General features: G+C 43.4%; 1 protein-coding gene and 1 pseudogene across 1 annotated transcript in view; one reads left to right on the plus strand and one right to left on the minus strand.

The window, feature by feature from the left end:
- The window catches only part of RAI2 (retinoic acid induced 2), a 218,645-nt gene that overhangs the window by 132,414 nt on the left and 68,758 nt on the right, over positions 1-17,473 (minus strand). The gene's annotated exons all lie outside the window — the stretch shown is intronic.
- LOC125963100 (protein Mdm4-like) lies at positions 108-1,034 on the plus strand (annotated as a pseudogene).

Genomic DNA, 17,473 nt, shown 5'->3' on the forward strand with positions numbered 1-17,473 from the left:
CTTTGGACCCATTACCGACGCCCTCCAGATGCAGTGGAGGGGCAGCAAGCAACCCACGGAGTAGCTGGACATTCGGGTCAACGGACTGCAATTTCCGCAGTGCCAAAATGACAGCATTTTCCACCTCCATCCGGGGTTGAACATCTGATGGTGCTTGCAGGTTCTCCCCAGACCAAATCGATCAGACTGATTGTTGTGTACAACAGGTACAATAAAGCTGCCACTTCTGAGGATTTTGCAGGTGGCAGGTACAAAGGTGACACGTGCACTGTGCCAGTGGTCAGGCAATATACAGCTCAGCATATACTGGCAAAGGGATCCTGTGGTGGAGATCTTCCAGGAGAACTACTTGGACATCAGCACTTCTCTGTGAAATATCCGAGTCCTTTCTATGACAAGCTAAGAAGGGATCCTGTCACCGCCACTCCAGGGCTACAGCGTGGATACTCCAAGCCAAGACCAACTGAAGCAACATGCGGAGGAAAGTTCCAACGCCAGGAAAAGAACCGAAGAGGTTGGTATCCCTATGCTGCCGACCTTACCACATACATGCAGAAATCCTAGAGAGGGAGATATGTCCTACATTGTTTTAGGCACTCAGGAGGACATGTGGATTTTGAATGAGTCAGCATTACAGCAGTTAAATGCTGGAATAAAAGTGGAAGCCGCTAATACAGATCAAACAAGTAAAAAAAAAAAAAAAAGGAACGGAAGTGACAAAAGGTAATGGAAATAGAAAAAAATGACCGTGGGGACGCTACATCCTATGTACTGACACTGATGGAGAAGTTGCTTCTGAGGATGCGTGGTAGTGTTACTGAGTGCAAGAAATCAAACTCTTCAAACGAGAGGTGTTTCCATGCTGGGCCCTGAGGAAAGATCAGTATTCAAACTGTGCCAAGCGAACCCATTAGCTCTTCATTCCTGTCATCACTGCCCCACCTGAAAAGAAGGAAAATGAAGGAACTGATGTCCCTTATTGCCAAAGAACCATTTCGGCCTAAGATCTTATAAAAAGGGAAGAACAACACAAGACTTTTTTTTTTTTTTTCCTTTTTTTGTGGTACGCGGGTCTCTCACTGCTGTGGCCTCTCCCGTTGCAGAGCACAGGCTCCGGACGCGCAGGCTCAGCGGCCATGGCTCACGGGCCCAGCCGCTCCGCGGCATGTGGGATCTTCCCAGACCGGGGCACGAACCCGTGTCCCCTGCATCGGCAGGCAGACTCTCAACCACTGCGCCACCAGGGAAGCCCAACACAAGACTTTTTGATCTCTGTAGCTCAGAGGAATTCTCGGATTTGGCTCACAGGTCTGAAAGCTCACAGACCATCTCAAGCACAGGAGAACAATCAGGCGGCCCCTCGTAGCAGAGAGCAATCTCTTGAAGCCGTGTAGCACGGGTGAGAAGCACCCATGAGATGGGAATATTATTCATGGAAGCACAGGCCACCTTGTCACTTGTCACAGCACCAGAAGATTAAAGAAGCCTGGGGCGTCATGCCCTCTTTGCAAGAAGATTCCGCCGGTTATTAAGATTTTATGGCCAAGCTGAATTGGTGGGTTGCAGAGAAATGATTATCAGGGCCAGGTCAGGATAAAATCATCGGTACTGAGCTTCTCCACTCAGTGCGACGTGGGGCATCATCCATCGTTCATTGGTTCATGCAATTCATGCATTTTCTTTTCTAAATTCATACGGAATTCAAGAGCAATTCTTTAAAACTAGATGATCAATCTGTGGACTCCATTTACATGAAAAGTTACTTTAATTACTACGTTGTTCTTCAAAAAAAGGTTCTGGGGGGAGCAATTACAAAGATAAACGGGAAAACACATTCATTGACCAAACTCTCTGAAGATTAACCTTTTTTTTTTAACATCTTTATCGGAGTATAATTGCTTTACAATGGTGTGTTAGTTTCTGCTTTATAACAAAGTGAATTAGTTATACATATACATATGTCCCCATATCTCTTCCCTCTTGCGTCTCCCTCCCTCCCACCCTCCCACCCTCCCTATCCCACCCCTCCAGGCGGTCACAAACTACCTAGCTGATCTCCCTGTGCTATGCGGCTGCTTCCCCCTAGCTATCTATTTTACGTTTGGTAGTGTATATATGTCCATTCCACTCTCTCACTTTGTCACAGCTTACCCTTCCCCTTTCCCATATCCTCAAGTCCATTCTCTAGCAGGTCTGTGTCTTTATTCCCGTCTTATCCCTAGGTTCTTCATGACCTTTTTTTTTTCTTAGATTCCATATATATGTGTTAGCATATGGTATTTGTTTTTCTCTTCCTGACTTACTTCACTCTGTATGACAGACTCTAGGTCTATCCACCTCACTACACTACTGGACATATACCCTGAGAAAACCATAATTCAAAAAGAGTCATGTACCAAAATGTTCATTGCAGCTCTATTTACAATAGCCAGGACATGGAAGCAACCTAAATGTCCATCATCGGATGAATGGATAAAGAAGATGTGGTACACATATACAATGAAGGTTAACCTTTTCCCTAGTTAATTTTACTCCCCACACTTCTCTTCTATTCCGCAGGAGAATGTCCTTAGGCATAAAAATCCAAGGTGGCTATGAGAAAAACACTAAAGGTAATAATCAAAAAACATAAATAATGTGACATGCTACTGACGACTTTATCTTACAGTCAAGCTACATGGTTCTGAGACACCTAAAGAAAGAGTAAGAATCTTGAAAGAAGAGAGATTTATTCCACATATGCCTAGAACAATGGTTATTAAACTTCTTGCTAACATACCCTTAAAAGAATTTTGAGAAACTGTACACTCTTTTCCACATTTTAAAAATTGAAGTGTAGTTAATAAGAAATAAAATACACAGATCTTAAGGGTTGCTTTCCTATGAACTGTAGACATGTGAGCACCCACAACTGAAAACAAGCTAAAGCAAATTTCCATCGCCCCAAATCGCCCCTTATGCCCCTATCCAGGCAATCGTCCATTTCCTGACTCTCACCCTAGACTAGTTTTCTTCTGGCACATCTTTAATTTGATTTCTAAAATTTTAAAATACACATAATTACTTACAAAGAAAAAAATGATTAGCTAAAGCTTTCCATAGTTCCTTGGTGAGGAAGGATTGAAAGTGAATATGGAACTACCTTGTATACTATTTGTAGTCTGCTATATACACACTTTGACTTAAAGGTGCCTATTTCTCACAGTTTGGGCTTAGGTGTTCTCTCAGTCTTTTCTTGGCACTCTTTATTTATTATATCCTGGATAAGATAACCTCACTGGGATTGGTAAGAACATTTGCAACTACGAGTTTAGTGCTCAAAGTTAACCAATCAGGTTAACGGTATCCTTTCTAGAATGCTGTCTTCCTTAACAAGAGTTAGGAAGGGGAGGTAGGAAAGTGTGCTCCCTGCTATATTTGATCATTCCACTGGCATGTGTCATAGCCTGCCTTGAACCATTGGATAACTGTTTGTGGATGGTATATTTTATTCCCCAGCTAGACTGAGATATAATGACAAGGGAACAGAAACTGGAACCAGAAGACCTGGGTAGAAGATTCAATTCTGCCCTTATGTGATCACGGACAGATTCCTCAAGCTCTCTGAGCCTCTGTAGACTCTCTTAAATGGGACTAAAACCCACCTCGCTGGGAAAAAATTAGATAAGAAGAATAAAAGTGCTTTGTAAAATGTCAAGTTCTCATCACTGGGACTTTCTCATTATTCTTTTAATCAGGAGTTCACTCTTATGCTTCTTTTAACCCTCGTTGAGCGTTGCATGTAGAAGGTCTTAACAAATATGTGTTAACTGAGTGATATATTTGTTTATAATAAACAACAATAAAGAGTTGTAAATGTTATTTTTTAAGGAATCAAAAATTTACAAATTAGATTCTCCATTTGCACATACATATGAGTACAGAACTCTTATCTCTGCTTAAAATACATACATAAGGTAGAAGAAACAAGCCACAGTTTACAAAAGAGTGATCTGCAAGTTTCCTTCCTTTATTAATTTGAAGATCTATATGTAAAATTACCACTACTTATTCTTCTTCCACCAGGAAAGTTAAGTAGCATCAATACCACATAGTGTAACCTCTCTTTGGAGCATCTACTTTCCATCCTTAATCACATCTGTAGTTCTCCTGAGAACGGTTTCAAACATTTTCACACTTGTATAAATTATAAAGCGCAGAATAAGAAATACTGTTCTGCTAGGAGCATGCCATAGTTGATTTTATGAATCTGGATAATTTAAAAGTCCACCAAGCAAACCACTGTTAAGGTCCCAACTATGAACTAGGTATTCAAACAGAAATTTGGATACAGAAACAAGATGAAGGGGGGCGGGGTGCTGGCCAAGATGGGTAAGCCCTCTACATCCTATCTGCCCCACTGATTACAACTGAAAGCTCTAGACAGGAGACAAAAATAACTACGACCACAGTTCACTGAGGACTTGGAAAATAAAATAATAGCAGGCAGACTGGAGAGGGAAATAAAACTTGAAGAAGTCAGTACTATGTTAAATTTCTTTTTGTTGTTGTTTTTCCTCTTTTATTTCCCGGTTTTGACCCCAAGTAGCCCAAGTTGCAGAACTGTGCAGTGGCTCCATCCACCTTGGGGCTCCTCCTTCCCAAACATTCTGAGTCCTCTCTACTCAGCTGAGGGGAAAGAGAAGGAGGACCAAATGTGAGAGGTTTTAATGGGCCAGGCCCATTCATGAGAATTGGTGCACATCACTTCCATCAACATTCCATTGGTCAGGACTCAGTCACATGGCCACCCGTGACTGCAAAGCATGCTGGGAAACGTAGTCCAGCTGTGAGCCCAAGAGGAAAAAAGTAAAATATGGATACTAGTTAGCACTACAATAGTCTGCGCCACATAAGTGCTTTGGTAGACAAAGGGGTGTACAGAGAGCTTTGTGAACATAGAGGAGGGACTTCTAAATCAGAACGGGGAGACAGAGACCAGAGAAGGCTTTCTGAAGGACAGGACATGAATTTTGCAGGATAATCAAGAGGGTGAAAAGGGGAGCATGGGAGGAGACCAGAGCATGTGCAAAGATGCAGGGGCAGGAAATGTGAGAATGAATTTGGGAGAGCCCAAGTGATTCCCTCTTCCTTAGGCATTAGCTGTATGAAGAAAGAGCCAGGAGATGAGTCTGGAAAGGGAGGCAGGAGCCAAGATTTGAGCCAGAGAAACTCTGCAGCATCACTGATGTATTTAAAGCAGAGGCCCAGAGCGGTTGATTTCTAATTTAGAAAGAGCCTGGTAATTATGTAGAGGGTGGCTGGAGCCAGGAATAGGAATTAGGAGACTTCCCATTTTCTAGGCAAGAAGCAACATGGGCTTGAAGTAAGCAGTAGGGTACAGTGACAGGATCAGATATGAGATTTGAGATATTCATGCGTCAAAGTCTATAGAACTTAGTAACTGATTGAGTGTGGTAGATGATATTATGACAGGAGTCAAGGAAAATTCCTAGCTTTCATTCATTTACTGACTCATTCATTCATTCAACAAATATTTATTGAATATCTACTGTGTGTGTGTTCCTCTAGGTGCTGGAGACACAACAGTGAATAAACAAGCCAAGTTCCTGTCCTCATAGAGTTTACATTCTGGTGGAAGATTTTAAAACGTTAACAAATATAAATTTATAGTGTGATTAGGGTTGCCATATTTAGCAAATAACATGTTATGTTTCGGATGTCCTTGTGGGACATCTGTGTGAGGGGTGGTTAACTGCATGTTATTTCTATGAGTCTGTTGCTCAGGAGAGAAGCCTTGGCCACTGATGTAGATTTGGGAGTCATGAGCATATGGGTAGTTGTATGTGACAAAAAAAAAAAAAAAACCCAAAAACAAAAAACCAAGAAAACAACAACAAAAATCCAAGTAAGGGAATTCATTGGCTGAGGACGCCAAAAAGGTCAGGGTTGTTTCTCCAGCTTCAAGCACAGCTGGATCCAAAGGTTTAAATGACAGTATTGGATTTCTGTCTTCTTTTTTCCTCTCTTGGACTTTCTTGGGCTTGATGGCCCCTGGCAACCCCAAAGTTCCCAATTCACATATATTCATTCAACAATTCAGCAGAAGTTTGCTTTTGTTTTGTTTTGGTTTGGTTCTTCTGATGGTTTCAGTGGAAAAGTCTCAGCGAAGGCTATGATTGGTACATTGGGGGTTACATGTCTATTTCTGAGCCAAGGTCTGTAACTCAGAGCATGACACTTGGGGGATGAATAGAAAAAGACAGCCCTGCAAAAGAGATGGAGAAGGAGTGGCCAGAGCAGTAGAAGAAGATCCTGAAGCCAGTGATGTCCCAGAAACCAACTCAGTGAGTTTCAAAAAGGACTGAGCCAACAGTCACAGAGGAGGCAGTGAAAACCAGGACAGGAGGAGATGCGACCCAGTACCCAGACCATAAAAGGCCATCAGGTAAAACGCTAGGCAGTGCCCTACGGAGGATGGAAGGTGGTACTAAGGAGAAGCTGATAGAAAGTACACCAGATGTCTGGGAGGAGGATCTGGGAAATTAACTAAATCAAATGGCTCTAAATGTCTCAGCTTCTCGAACTGACAGGCATATCAAGAGGACCAGGAAAGCGATGGGCTGAACACGAAGCATCTCTCCTGACTCTCAATTCTGCTATATTATGGTGCAGGATGCAAAAATCTGTGGGGATTTTAAGTGAAAACCTTAAACTTTAAAGAGATTTGTACTTGGAAGAGGACTCCTTCAGACTATACTCCCAGAGTTCCTTGCAGTATGCAGCCCTTCCCCTCTGGCTGGGGGTATGTGGGTAAAAAGAACGGGAGGCATGGCTGTTAGTTGTTTGAGCACTTGCCTGCTGTTCTATGGGAAAAGAGATCACAATTCAAGGATGTTTTAGGACAGATCCACTTACAAATAATGATAATGATGCCTATCATTTGTGAAGCACTTCCCACATAACAGGCACTGTCCTAAGAGCTTGACCTTGGTTATGCCTCACAATAACCCCATGGGATGGAGCACTGTTATAATCACTCCCGTTTTAAAGATGAGGAAGCTGATGCACAGAGAGGTTAAATAACTTACCCAAAGCCACACAGCTCTGGATTTAAACCTAGGGAGTCTGGCTTTTGAGCCAGTGTCCCTAACCACTGCACTACTGCACCGTTGTTCATTCCCATAGTTTCCATATGGGCCAGTGCTTTTGCCAGACTGTAGCTTCTGATACAGGTTCAGAAAAGAAGGTCATTCCTCATACAATGGTCTGTGAATTTCTAGAACAGGCACGGTTGGGGAAGCACCATCTGGCAGCTGGGTCTCACCTCTGCCCTACCCAGCCTGTCAACTGGTGATTCAATGGCCATGCCAGAGAGGCCCAGAAGCCCTACTCCCCAGGCAGCTTTGCACTGTAACCTTGGAACCACGGGAATTTGTTAGTCCACTGGGTGATGTTTATCTGAACCCTACAATTACCTTTTTGTTTGGACTTGCATTTTCAATTTTTATTGGTTTTAATGCATTCCCCAAATGAAAGAATAATTTCAGAGGTGCTTTATACCATAGCTGGTTTCATTAAAGCATTTCAAGTTAAGCTTTTTATAACCTAAGGATGAAGAAAAAAACAACTGTGCAATTTCACAGTACTGATCTGTTTTCTTTGAATTCATATGCACAAATTACTTTTTGCTTTATTTCTGAATGTGTACAAAGGTAGCTCAAGCAGTATATGAACCCGCACAGCCCCGTCAACCAGCAATAACCATTTACCCATGGCCAATCCCGCCCATTTCCTGCCCTCTCCCTATATCATCTTGAAGGAAAAACCAGACATCATATCATTTTATTCATGAAAATTTCAGGACATATTCCTAAAAGGATTACTTTTAAAAACATAGCCATGATACCATGATTATAATTCCTTAACACCAGCAAATAGCCGGTCCATGTTCGTATTTCCATAAATTAGTTTTAAAATTCTGCTTCTTCTACAGCTCTATACCCCTTCAATATTATTAACTTGACTGCTTTTATAATTGTTGATACATAGTTTAAATTTTTTTCATTATGAAAAATTCAAACCCACAAATGTAGAGAGAATTGTATGATGAACCCCTGTACCCATCACTCAGCTTCAACAACTATCTGTATTTGGCCAGTCTTGCTTCATCTGTTTTCCCCTTTCCATCTTCCCCTTTCAATGGATGTTTATAAAGCAGTCCTCAGATAACATCTCCTGTCATTGGGCATGCAGTCTTAGCTGGGTCAGCAGCAAGAAAATGCAGAGGTGTTTTCTGGTAGGCATTTATATATTTATTTCATTTCTAAATCCCTAGAAAAGGATTCGATTAAATGTAACATTTCTAGCGGATCAGATAAACTTACACTTGGTGTTTTGCTGTCTCTTTTTTTTTCCCCTGAGCAACGTTTAAAATAAAACCAAGTTCTGAACAAACGGCACTAATAGTCTATGACGTGAAAACCAAACAGAATATTTGTGTCACACACTCTCTGTCAGCTGTGCCCAGATCTTTTTTTTAAAATTAATTTATTTTATTTTTGGCTCTGTTGGGTCTTCGTTGCTGCGCGCGGGCTTTCCTCTGGTTGCGGCGAGTGGGGTCTACTCTTCGTTGAGGTGCGCGGGCTTCTCATTGCGGTGGCTTCTCTTGTTGCGGAGCACGGGCTCTAGGCGCGCGGGCTTCAGTAGTTGTGGCACGTGGACTCAGTAGTTGTGGCTCCCAGGCTCTAGAGCGCAGGCTCAGTAGTTGTGGCGCACGGGCTTAGCTGCTCCACGGCATGTGGGATCTTCCCAGACCAGGGCTCGAACCTGTGTCCCCTGCATTCGCAGGGGGATTCTTAACCACTGCGCCACCAGGGAAGCCCCCAGATCTTTAAAGGTACACATTTTTCCAAGACTAACTGAATAAAAGCTGAAACGGAAAATTTTAAGCCTAACTATAATTTTGAAAAACAAAAAAACCCCAAAAAGTAAAGAGACACCATCAGCTGGTTTAGATTCCAAATGGGGCCTGAATCATGACACTCCATTGGCAAAGCCCCTGGGTTCCTCTCCCACTCCTTCTGGGTTTTAAAATCCACTGTTTTCCAAACAGCTTTTGGGGGACTTTTGAGAATTGTGCAGCTGCTTGCCTGGGAGACGGAAGAAATAGTTCAGGCTTTGGGTGCTCATAAGGTGGCACCACAGATCACAATTTGTTGAGATCTACTGAGATGACCTCGTTTCGTCTTGTGGAGAGTTACCATGAAATCCACAGTAACACCCACAATAACTGTGAAATCACAGTGTGCCGCCATATTGCTCATGCTGCTGGCTGTTGCCACCACAAGCAAATGACAAATGACGGCCATACTGGCTTGGACACCATTAAGAACCCAGGGGGTAATGAAAACTTGTCACAGGTTAGCTCAAGCAACTAGAAAGAGAAGTGTGGTTCAGCATTTTCAGTGCTAACAGCAGAAAATCTGGGCAAACAAAAAGTGATTGGTTAAGATTGTAAATTGGTTCGATACTTTCGCAAACGCTTTGGCAGTACCTATTAAAGCTAAACGTGCATATACCCTATGGTCCAAGCAATTCCACTGTATGGCGCTATAGGTCAGAACAGTGCTTACCCTGGGGCACTGGCTGAGGGGGGGCAAGAGTGAGCTTTCTGGGGTTCTGGAAATGTTCTGTATCTTGATCTGATGGAGGTCACACAGGTGTGGACATAGGTAAACATTCACTGAACTGTGCACTCTCCTGTAAGTAGGCCTCAAAAGAGAAAAGTAATTTATAAGAATTCAGAATAAAGAGGCTTTGCAAAGTGCTGGCAACTTAAGAGGACCTCTGTCTCTGGATTAAGACAAACTGCTATGCTCGCCAGGAACTCATAGCTTCTCAGGTAGAAAACCCCCAATCAAAAGCTGGGGCTTAGGGTGAAGTCTCTACTTTCCCCGAAGACAGTTGGTCTCACCCATCCCTTTCTCCAAGAACTTGGGTCCCACTGAGATAAAGACCCACCTTTCCTAGGAGGGCATTGCTATATTTTCAGGCACTGATAAAGACCTTACTTCTGGCACTGTTTGACTGTTCAAATGGCCTTTCTTTGATGAATTGAGTCCAACGGTTGATGGTCAGGTTGCTTTTGAATCATCCTTTCTTGGCAAAGTCAGAACTGTTATATCACATCACAAATCACTTTTTAAAATTAAGTTACATGGCAGGCTCTGTTGACACTGCTGACTATTTGTTCATAGCTATACTGTAGCCTCTGCCATTTAACACTGCATTTGAGTATCCTTTATTCATTTTGTGTTTAGTAATTCAGGTGCATCCATTGGGTGGTAAATCATTGAAAAACCACCACAGCTAAGTTTCTACGTTGATACGCTACTGGCAGAGGAGTGTAACTCTCCCAATGCTTATACCTAGTAAGCATTACTTGCGCTAAGTTCCTCTCCATTCTCAGACGGCAGAGAAATTTTATTTTGTAAAGGGAGGCAGACCTGTACCTTAGGTCCTCAACCTGAGAAACAAATGGACTCCTGGTGAGTCCAGCATTGAGACAGTCCCTCTTAAATCGCCAGCCCCTTGCAAAGGAGGCAGACCTGATGGAAAAGCATCAAGCTGTCAGTGGATGGATGTGGTTTTCAGTTTATGATGGGAAAATGGGAGAGACACAAACAAAAAACAAAACCCCGAAGTTTGAAGAGCACAGAGAAGCTTGGAGTCAATATATGAATAAATCCAAGCGCATTTTCTAGGTTAAAGCGGTTTTATGTTTGTTTACATGTAGGCATAGGAAATGTGTTAGTATTAATGCATGTATATGGCTATGATTTAGAAGGCATTGATGCTAAATTGGGAAACAAAGCGATGTTACATGAACCAAAACTGAACACTATTTTATTATTTATGACTTGGTATCACAACCTTATGGCATCTTTTTAAATAAGAAAAAAAAGCTGTTAGGATATAATGAATTAAAGCTGTGGAAGCCTTCTACAGATAAAAATGCTCTATATTTCAAGGCATTACATCCCCTGGGTATTTTTATTTGATTTTAATTCAATGGTCAAATTTTTATGGCTGTGTGAACAGCTGAGAAAGGTTCCATCAGCTGCTTTTGAATTATTATAATAGGGGGAAACATACTATACCTTTGCTATTTAAAAGATTTTTTAAAAGATCAGAACGTGTTCTACTTCATGGTATCAAACACAGAACAAAATGGCTCTAATTGGGAACATACTTGGGCAAACGACTAGATTAAAATGACTGAGAGTTATAAATGTCTGAAATGTCTATTTCAGGCACAAGTAGGGGAAATGGCACTAATTTCTAGAGTGCACACATAATGATTAAATTAGCCTGGAGAGATGAAGAGTATATCAGCATGTATCCTGGAGAAGAAACGCCATATGAATCAGGAATGAGCCAATCAACTCTTTAGTGAGTGGCGTCACCATGAGAAAGGCCTCCGCTGATTGCTGCTACCCCTCCAATCACATGATCGTCTAACTAGCTCATTTCTCCAGAATCCCATTACCTTCCTCTGTAGCATCCACCAAACTAAATAAAATACAATCTGCAACTCCGTCCCTTAGCCCATTGCTCTTTTTGGTCCTTTTTAGATCCTTTTAAGTAAGTCCCAATAGATGGACCAGGCTTATATTGGTATAATGGAAAATGCCAACTAACCTTTGACTTTTGACTTAACCTCTGACCCCGTGGACACCAACATTTATATCTTCTCCTCAGCCTTGCTTTTGGAATAAGTTGGTGGAGCATAACAATCAAGATATGCAAAGACCCAGATATGCACACATCTAGTCCCCATGCACACGCAGGCACCTTGCTGCTCTTAGCTGCTAACTCCTGGGCCCAGCAAACAAGATCAGGGCACCCCTGCCTCCCTTGTTTCAACCTATCTGGATGTGTGTGTGGTGAGAGAATATTCTAAGAGGAGAGGAAATGGTCTGCACGGCAGCAGGTTTATGGTATGGATGCTGAATAATGTGGGGGCCCTGCCCACATCCCCTGTGCACTAACCTCTCCAGTATATGCTGACAGTGTACTACTTCAAGCAGTATCTGCGATTCCCTGCCTGAGGTTTTCTCTTGGCCTGAGAATAGAGGAATCTAGAGGGGCCATGGCGTAAGCACCTCATGAAAGCAGCCCTCATTCGACACTTAATGGACTGAGAGGTAAATATACCAGCTTCCTTGCCCCTCAGCTGGATATAACTCCCTGAGTTCCCCGGTGGGATCGAGCCCCAGTTGCCCACGGAGGCGATACGCTCCTTAACGTACCCTTTCCTGCCATGCTTCCCTGCTCCCTACCGGAGCTTCAGATCACCTCCCAAATAAACTTCCTGTCCTTAAACCCTTGTTTCAGGGTCTCTGTGTCTCTGTGACCTAACCTAGGCCAGATGGGTTTGGACTCGAGGAATCATAGCGATCAGAATTCAAAGAGGCGAATTTGCCTTGTCTTTGCCATTTGCTCTCTGTGACCATAGGTGAATTATGTAATCTCTCTGAGCCTCAGTTTCTTCACCTATAAAATAGGGATAATAGTACACCTCTGCCGCCTAACAGTGTTGTTGGGAGGTGTGAATGAGAAAACATATGTGTAAGCGTTAAACACTGGAAAGGACCACACAAATATTCATTATAGTTCACGAGAACTGTTCTCCTTACCCCACCCAGGCAAGACTTCTTTTCAACATTTTATTTGAAATAATTACAGACTCACAGGAAGTTGTAACAATAGTACAATACATAGAGTCCCATGTACCCTTCACCCAGCTTCCTCCAATGGTGACATCTAATACGATGCTAGTACGATATCAGAACCAGGAAACTGATGTTGCTACAGTGCTGTTACCTAGAATACTGACCTTATTCAGTTTTACGCTTTTAAAGTACTTACTAATCTGCCATTCTATTTCTCCTCGGTCGTCTGGCCTCCATTCTCCCTGTCTCTAGTGATCTTTGAGGAGTCTAAACTAGCCACTAACTCTTAGTGTCCACCCCATTAGAGCACGTACTGACTGAGCACCTTCAACCACTGTCCTAACCACACTTCAAAACTGTGGAACAAAATTCTATTCCTTTTAATCTAAATCCTCTGTCACTGCCTCTTGACCAATAACAGGTAGGCTTCGCAGACGAAATCCCAAGATCCTGGATCCTGCTAAGCAACTTCCTAAAGTGGTGAATGCAGCAGTTACCAAAAACACTTCTGAAAACACTTCAGAACATACATTTCTGATCTTCTGAAAACACTTCAGAACATACATTTTCAAGGATCAAAGTTTGTCCCTCTTGTCGTAATACAGGATCCATTTTCCAAGTGCCTCTCAAAGCCTTCCAGCACTCCAATCTTTTCTCATAAGTTCTCTCTTGGGGCTCCTGTCCTCCTTCCTGGTTTTAAGACGATAGCGCTACAGATATTATTCCAACACTACATCTCATTCCCAGCCTCTCTCGAGGAATCTGATCCCACACTCCACTTGCCTGCAAGTCCCACCTCCATGGGTCAGACCACCATTCTCATAGTAGCCTGGACTTAAACTCTCAGGCTTCTTTCGCTCCTTATTAAGAAGCTCCTGGAACCGCCTGGTCCCATTCTGTCATTCCCACCCCACACAATCACCACCCACCAAAGCACTGCCAAGATCTCATATGTCTAAGAAATTTGTCTTAGTGACATTCTAACTTTGGCCAAACCCGATTAGTGCTTTAGAAAAATGGCAGAGGCCAAGGAAAAGGACAACAGCCTACCTCTGCTGATCCCAACCCACAAATCAAACACTCAGAGATCCCAGGCCCATTCCCAGATCACTGGGTTTTGCTCCAGTTATTCTTCTATTTTTTAATTAATTTTTATTGGAGTATAGTTGCTTTATGATGTTGTGTTAGTTTCTACAGTACAGCCAAATGAATCCTCTATACATGTACATATATCCCCTCTTTTTTGGATTTCCTTCCCATTTAGGTCACCACAGTGCATTAAGTAGAGTTCCCTGTGCTATTCAGTAGGTTCTCACTTGTTGTCTATTTTATACATAGTATCAATAGTGTATACGTGTCAATCCCAATCTCCCAATTCCTCCCACGCCACACCCCCTTCCAGTTATTCTTGACCAAAACTGCCCTCCAGACTCTTTTCCACCTGTGAAATTCCACCCAGGCTTAAAGGATCTGGACACTCCTAACCTGGTTTGTACCATTTGTTGGCACTAATGCTATAACACCCGGTACTGTTTGCTAATTTTCTATAGCCCTTATCTTCCTCAACTCCACTGCAAGCTCCTAGGGGGCAGAGAGAATGTCTTCTACATTTCTGCAACCTCCGTAGCACCTAGGAATCTGCCTCATTCAGAAGTGGCACCATGTATTTCTCACGATGGGTTGATATCCATATTTCCCAAAAAAAACAAAAGGAAAAACAATGACACCAATTACTATTGAGCAGCTATAGATGAGCCACAGCTTTCTCTAACTATCTAATCTAATGTAAGTCTCCCACCCCCTGAACTATCACATTACCCAGTTTTGTTGTCTTCATAGCAGTTATTGCTACTGGAAATTATCATGTTCAGTTATTAATTTATGTAATGGATGCTGTGTTGCGCCCTTTGGATCCTCCTTTCTGGACTAGTTTTTATTCCTCCGGGCCTTGGGAGTGATGGCTTCTGAGTGTTCTCAGCTGAGTGTCCCTCCAAGAATTGCCCTTGGAAGTGACCACTTGGCCTTTGATCACACCTCTTCCCTGGGGCAGCCTGGATTTAATGATTGGTCAAAGGAGGGGTATAAGGGCTGACATGCTTGTCTTGCCTCAGGGCAACTCCAAAGTGTTATCCCAGTTCCAGAGCTTCTGCGGGGGTGGCCCAACTTCTCCCCGACAGTCTCTGCCGTCTCTCTTCCCTCCCTCCCCTTTCAGTGTTGTTCCTAGAAGCATCCATAATAAACTTCCTGGGTGAACATCTGCACTGCAGTCTGTTTCCAGGGAACACGACTTAAGAACATTTACTTGTTCATTGTCAGTTCTCACTAGAATGTTCCACGAGAGCAGGGACCTTATCTGTCTCATTTACTGGCTGGGCCTAGAATAGTGCCTGGCACGTGATGGGGGCTCAAAAAATATTTGTAGACTATGAATGAATGACTTTTATTTATGTAAGTCTTGCAACTCTACCTCATTTTCCATATGAGAAAATAAGCACAGAGAGGTCAATTAAATATCCCAAGGATACACAGCCAGTCAGTAGTGGAACCAGGACCACACTTGTATGAATCCAATATTTACACTCTTTTCAAAACCAAGTATGGCCTCTTGATGTCTTCGTCATTGTGGGTAGTACCGCCTGTTTGGCTGAGGGCCACGTGTCTTTGGCTTTTGTGGTCTGGCTGACTTCTTGGCGCACTTGGCATGGAAACCTCAATTTAGCCTTTAACTCTTTTCTCTCTGTTCTCTAACTCACCCACACCACTGGCATCTTCCATGCTTCTCTATACAACTTTACTCCAAAATGCCTTTTCTCCTCTGATTTCACTGACAACGTGTTGGTCCAGAGCCTGATTAATCCCCAATTCAATCTGCACAGTCCTTCCATTACTCTCGTCTCCTTCAGTTGACCCTATATGTCACTCTCGACATTCTCTTCTTCACCAGTTTCTCCACCACAGTCAGGGGCCAAGCAGGATACACAATTCATACCAGATGATTTAAATTAAGAAAACTCAACTGAAGGAACAACACCCTGAAGTAGAGGCAGGGTTTGGGGAACAAACTGAGATGGCAAGGCACTCTGGAACCAGTAAGAGTGGGAAGCTGTTGCCACCCTAGGGCTGAAGGGACGAGGGAAGGAAATAGTGTTACTTAAGCCTGGTGGGAGTTGGAGCCATGGAGGAGGGGCCTCCCAGTAGAAGAGGTAATTCTGAGGGTTGCAGATACTATCAGACACAGGAATGCCAAAGCAGAGAAAGAGCACAGAAAGAGCAGGGGAGAAATCCCCTGGCTTCTCTCTCCCACCACTCAGATCTCCTGCTGGTGTCTCCCACTGGCCAACCCCAGCTGCGTGCCAGGTGGCAAAGGAGACTGGGTGATGCAGTGCATAAGTTCCTGAGGCACAGAACAGGGCAGAGAGGGGCAGAGAATGGATCTAGCAGTTGGGAGGGGCAAAAGAGGAACCAACACATCTCAATTCTCCAACAGAACAGCTAATATTCACGTCCCACTGACACCATCCCACAACATGATTCCATGTGTAAATTACAGGACAGACTATGAAGCCCTTTGAAACACACATATCCTTTGATCCTCAGGACGTCTCCCATTTTGCAGATAAGGAAACAAGCTTAGAGAATTTGTGACTCACCCAAGATCATCACACAGCTAAGAAATGGCACAGTTAAAACATGAGTTCAGGTTTGTGAGTTCAAACTTTTGAACCAAAATCAGGGCTCAATTTGCACACGCGGTTAGGGTGTATATTCTCTGGAACATCTCACCATTCCTACCCTCTCCGCTTTCTATACACACATACACCATGTTATGTTAATTCTTCTAGCTAACTTATCTTTTGAGTTGACCTTCTCCTGTTCTTCAACACTTCTGCTTAGGTCACCCTCATCTCTCATCACTCCTCCTTCCTGCTAACATAGGCCCATCAGCTCCCTCTTCAGCACCTCATCTCCTCACCAGCTGCCTCTTGCCTCAAATATTGAAATGCAGTCATGCACAGTGCTGCACTATCCAATACGGTCACCATGAGCCACTTGAAATATGGGCGGTGTGACTGAGGAGCTAATTTTCTATTTCATCTTAATAAATTTAAATTTAAAATGGATACTTGGGGACATCCCTGGTGGCGCAGTGGTTGAGGATTCTCCTGCCAGTGCAGGGGACACGGGTTCGAGCCCTGGTCCGGGAAGATCCCACATGCCACGGAGCAACTAAGCCCGTGCGCCACAACTGCTGAGCCTGCACGCTAGAGCCCGTGAACCACAACTACTGAGCCCGCACGTGCCACAACTACTGAAGCCCGCGCGCCTAGAGGCCGTGCTCCACAACAAGAGAAGCCACCGCAACGAGAAGCCCGCGCACCGCGACAAAGAGCAGCCCCCACTCACCACAACTAGAGAAAGCCCGCGCGCTGCAACGAAGATCCAACGCAGCCAAAAATAAATAAATAAATAAATAAATAAATAAATAAGATAAAATAAAATGGATACTTGGAGCTTTATCCCTGCCCCTCCCCCACCATCCTTCAGCACAGACTGTGCTTAGTAACTTTCTTCCAAGGAACAGTGTATAGAAAGGGAGAGAAAGTAACTTAAAGCGCAGAAACATGGCAAACACTACCTCAGTCAAGTGATCAAGATCAACATCACCAGTAATAACTCACGTTGATCGCATGTACCCTTGACATGATGCGATGAGAATGGCACTCCCCCTCCGTGGT

This window comes from Orcinus orca, chromosome X (assembly GCF_937001465.1).
Source record: "Orcinus orca chromosome X, mOrcOrc1.1, whole genome shotgun sequence".
In the NCBI taxonomy this organism is placed as follows: Eukaryota; Metazoa; Chordata; class Mammalia; order Artiodactyla; family Delphinidae; genus Orcinus; species Orcinus orca.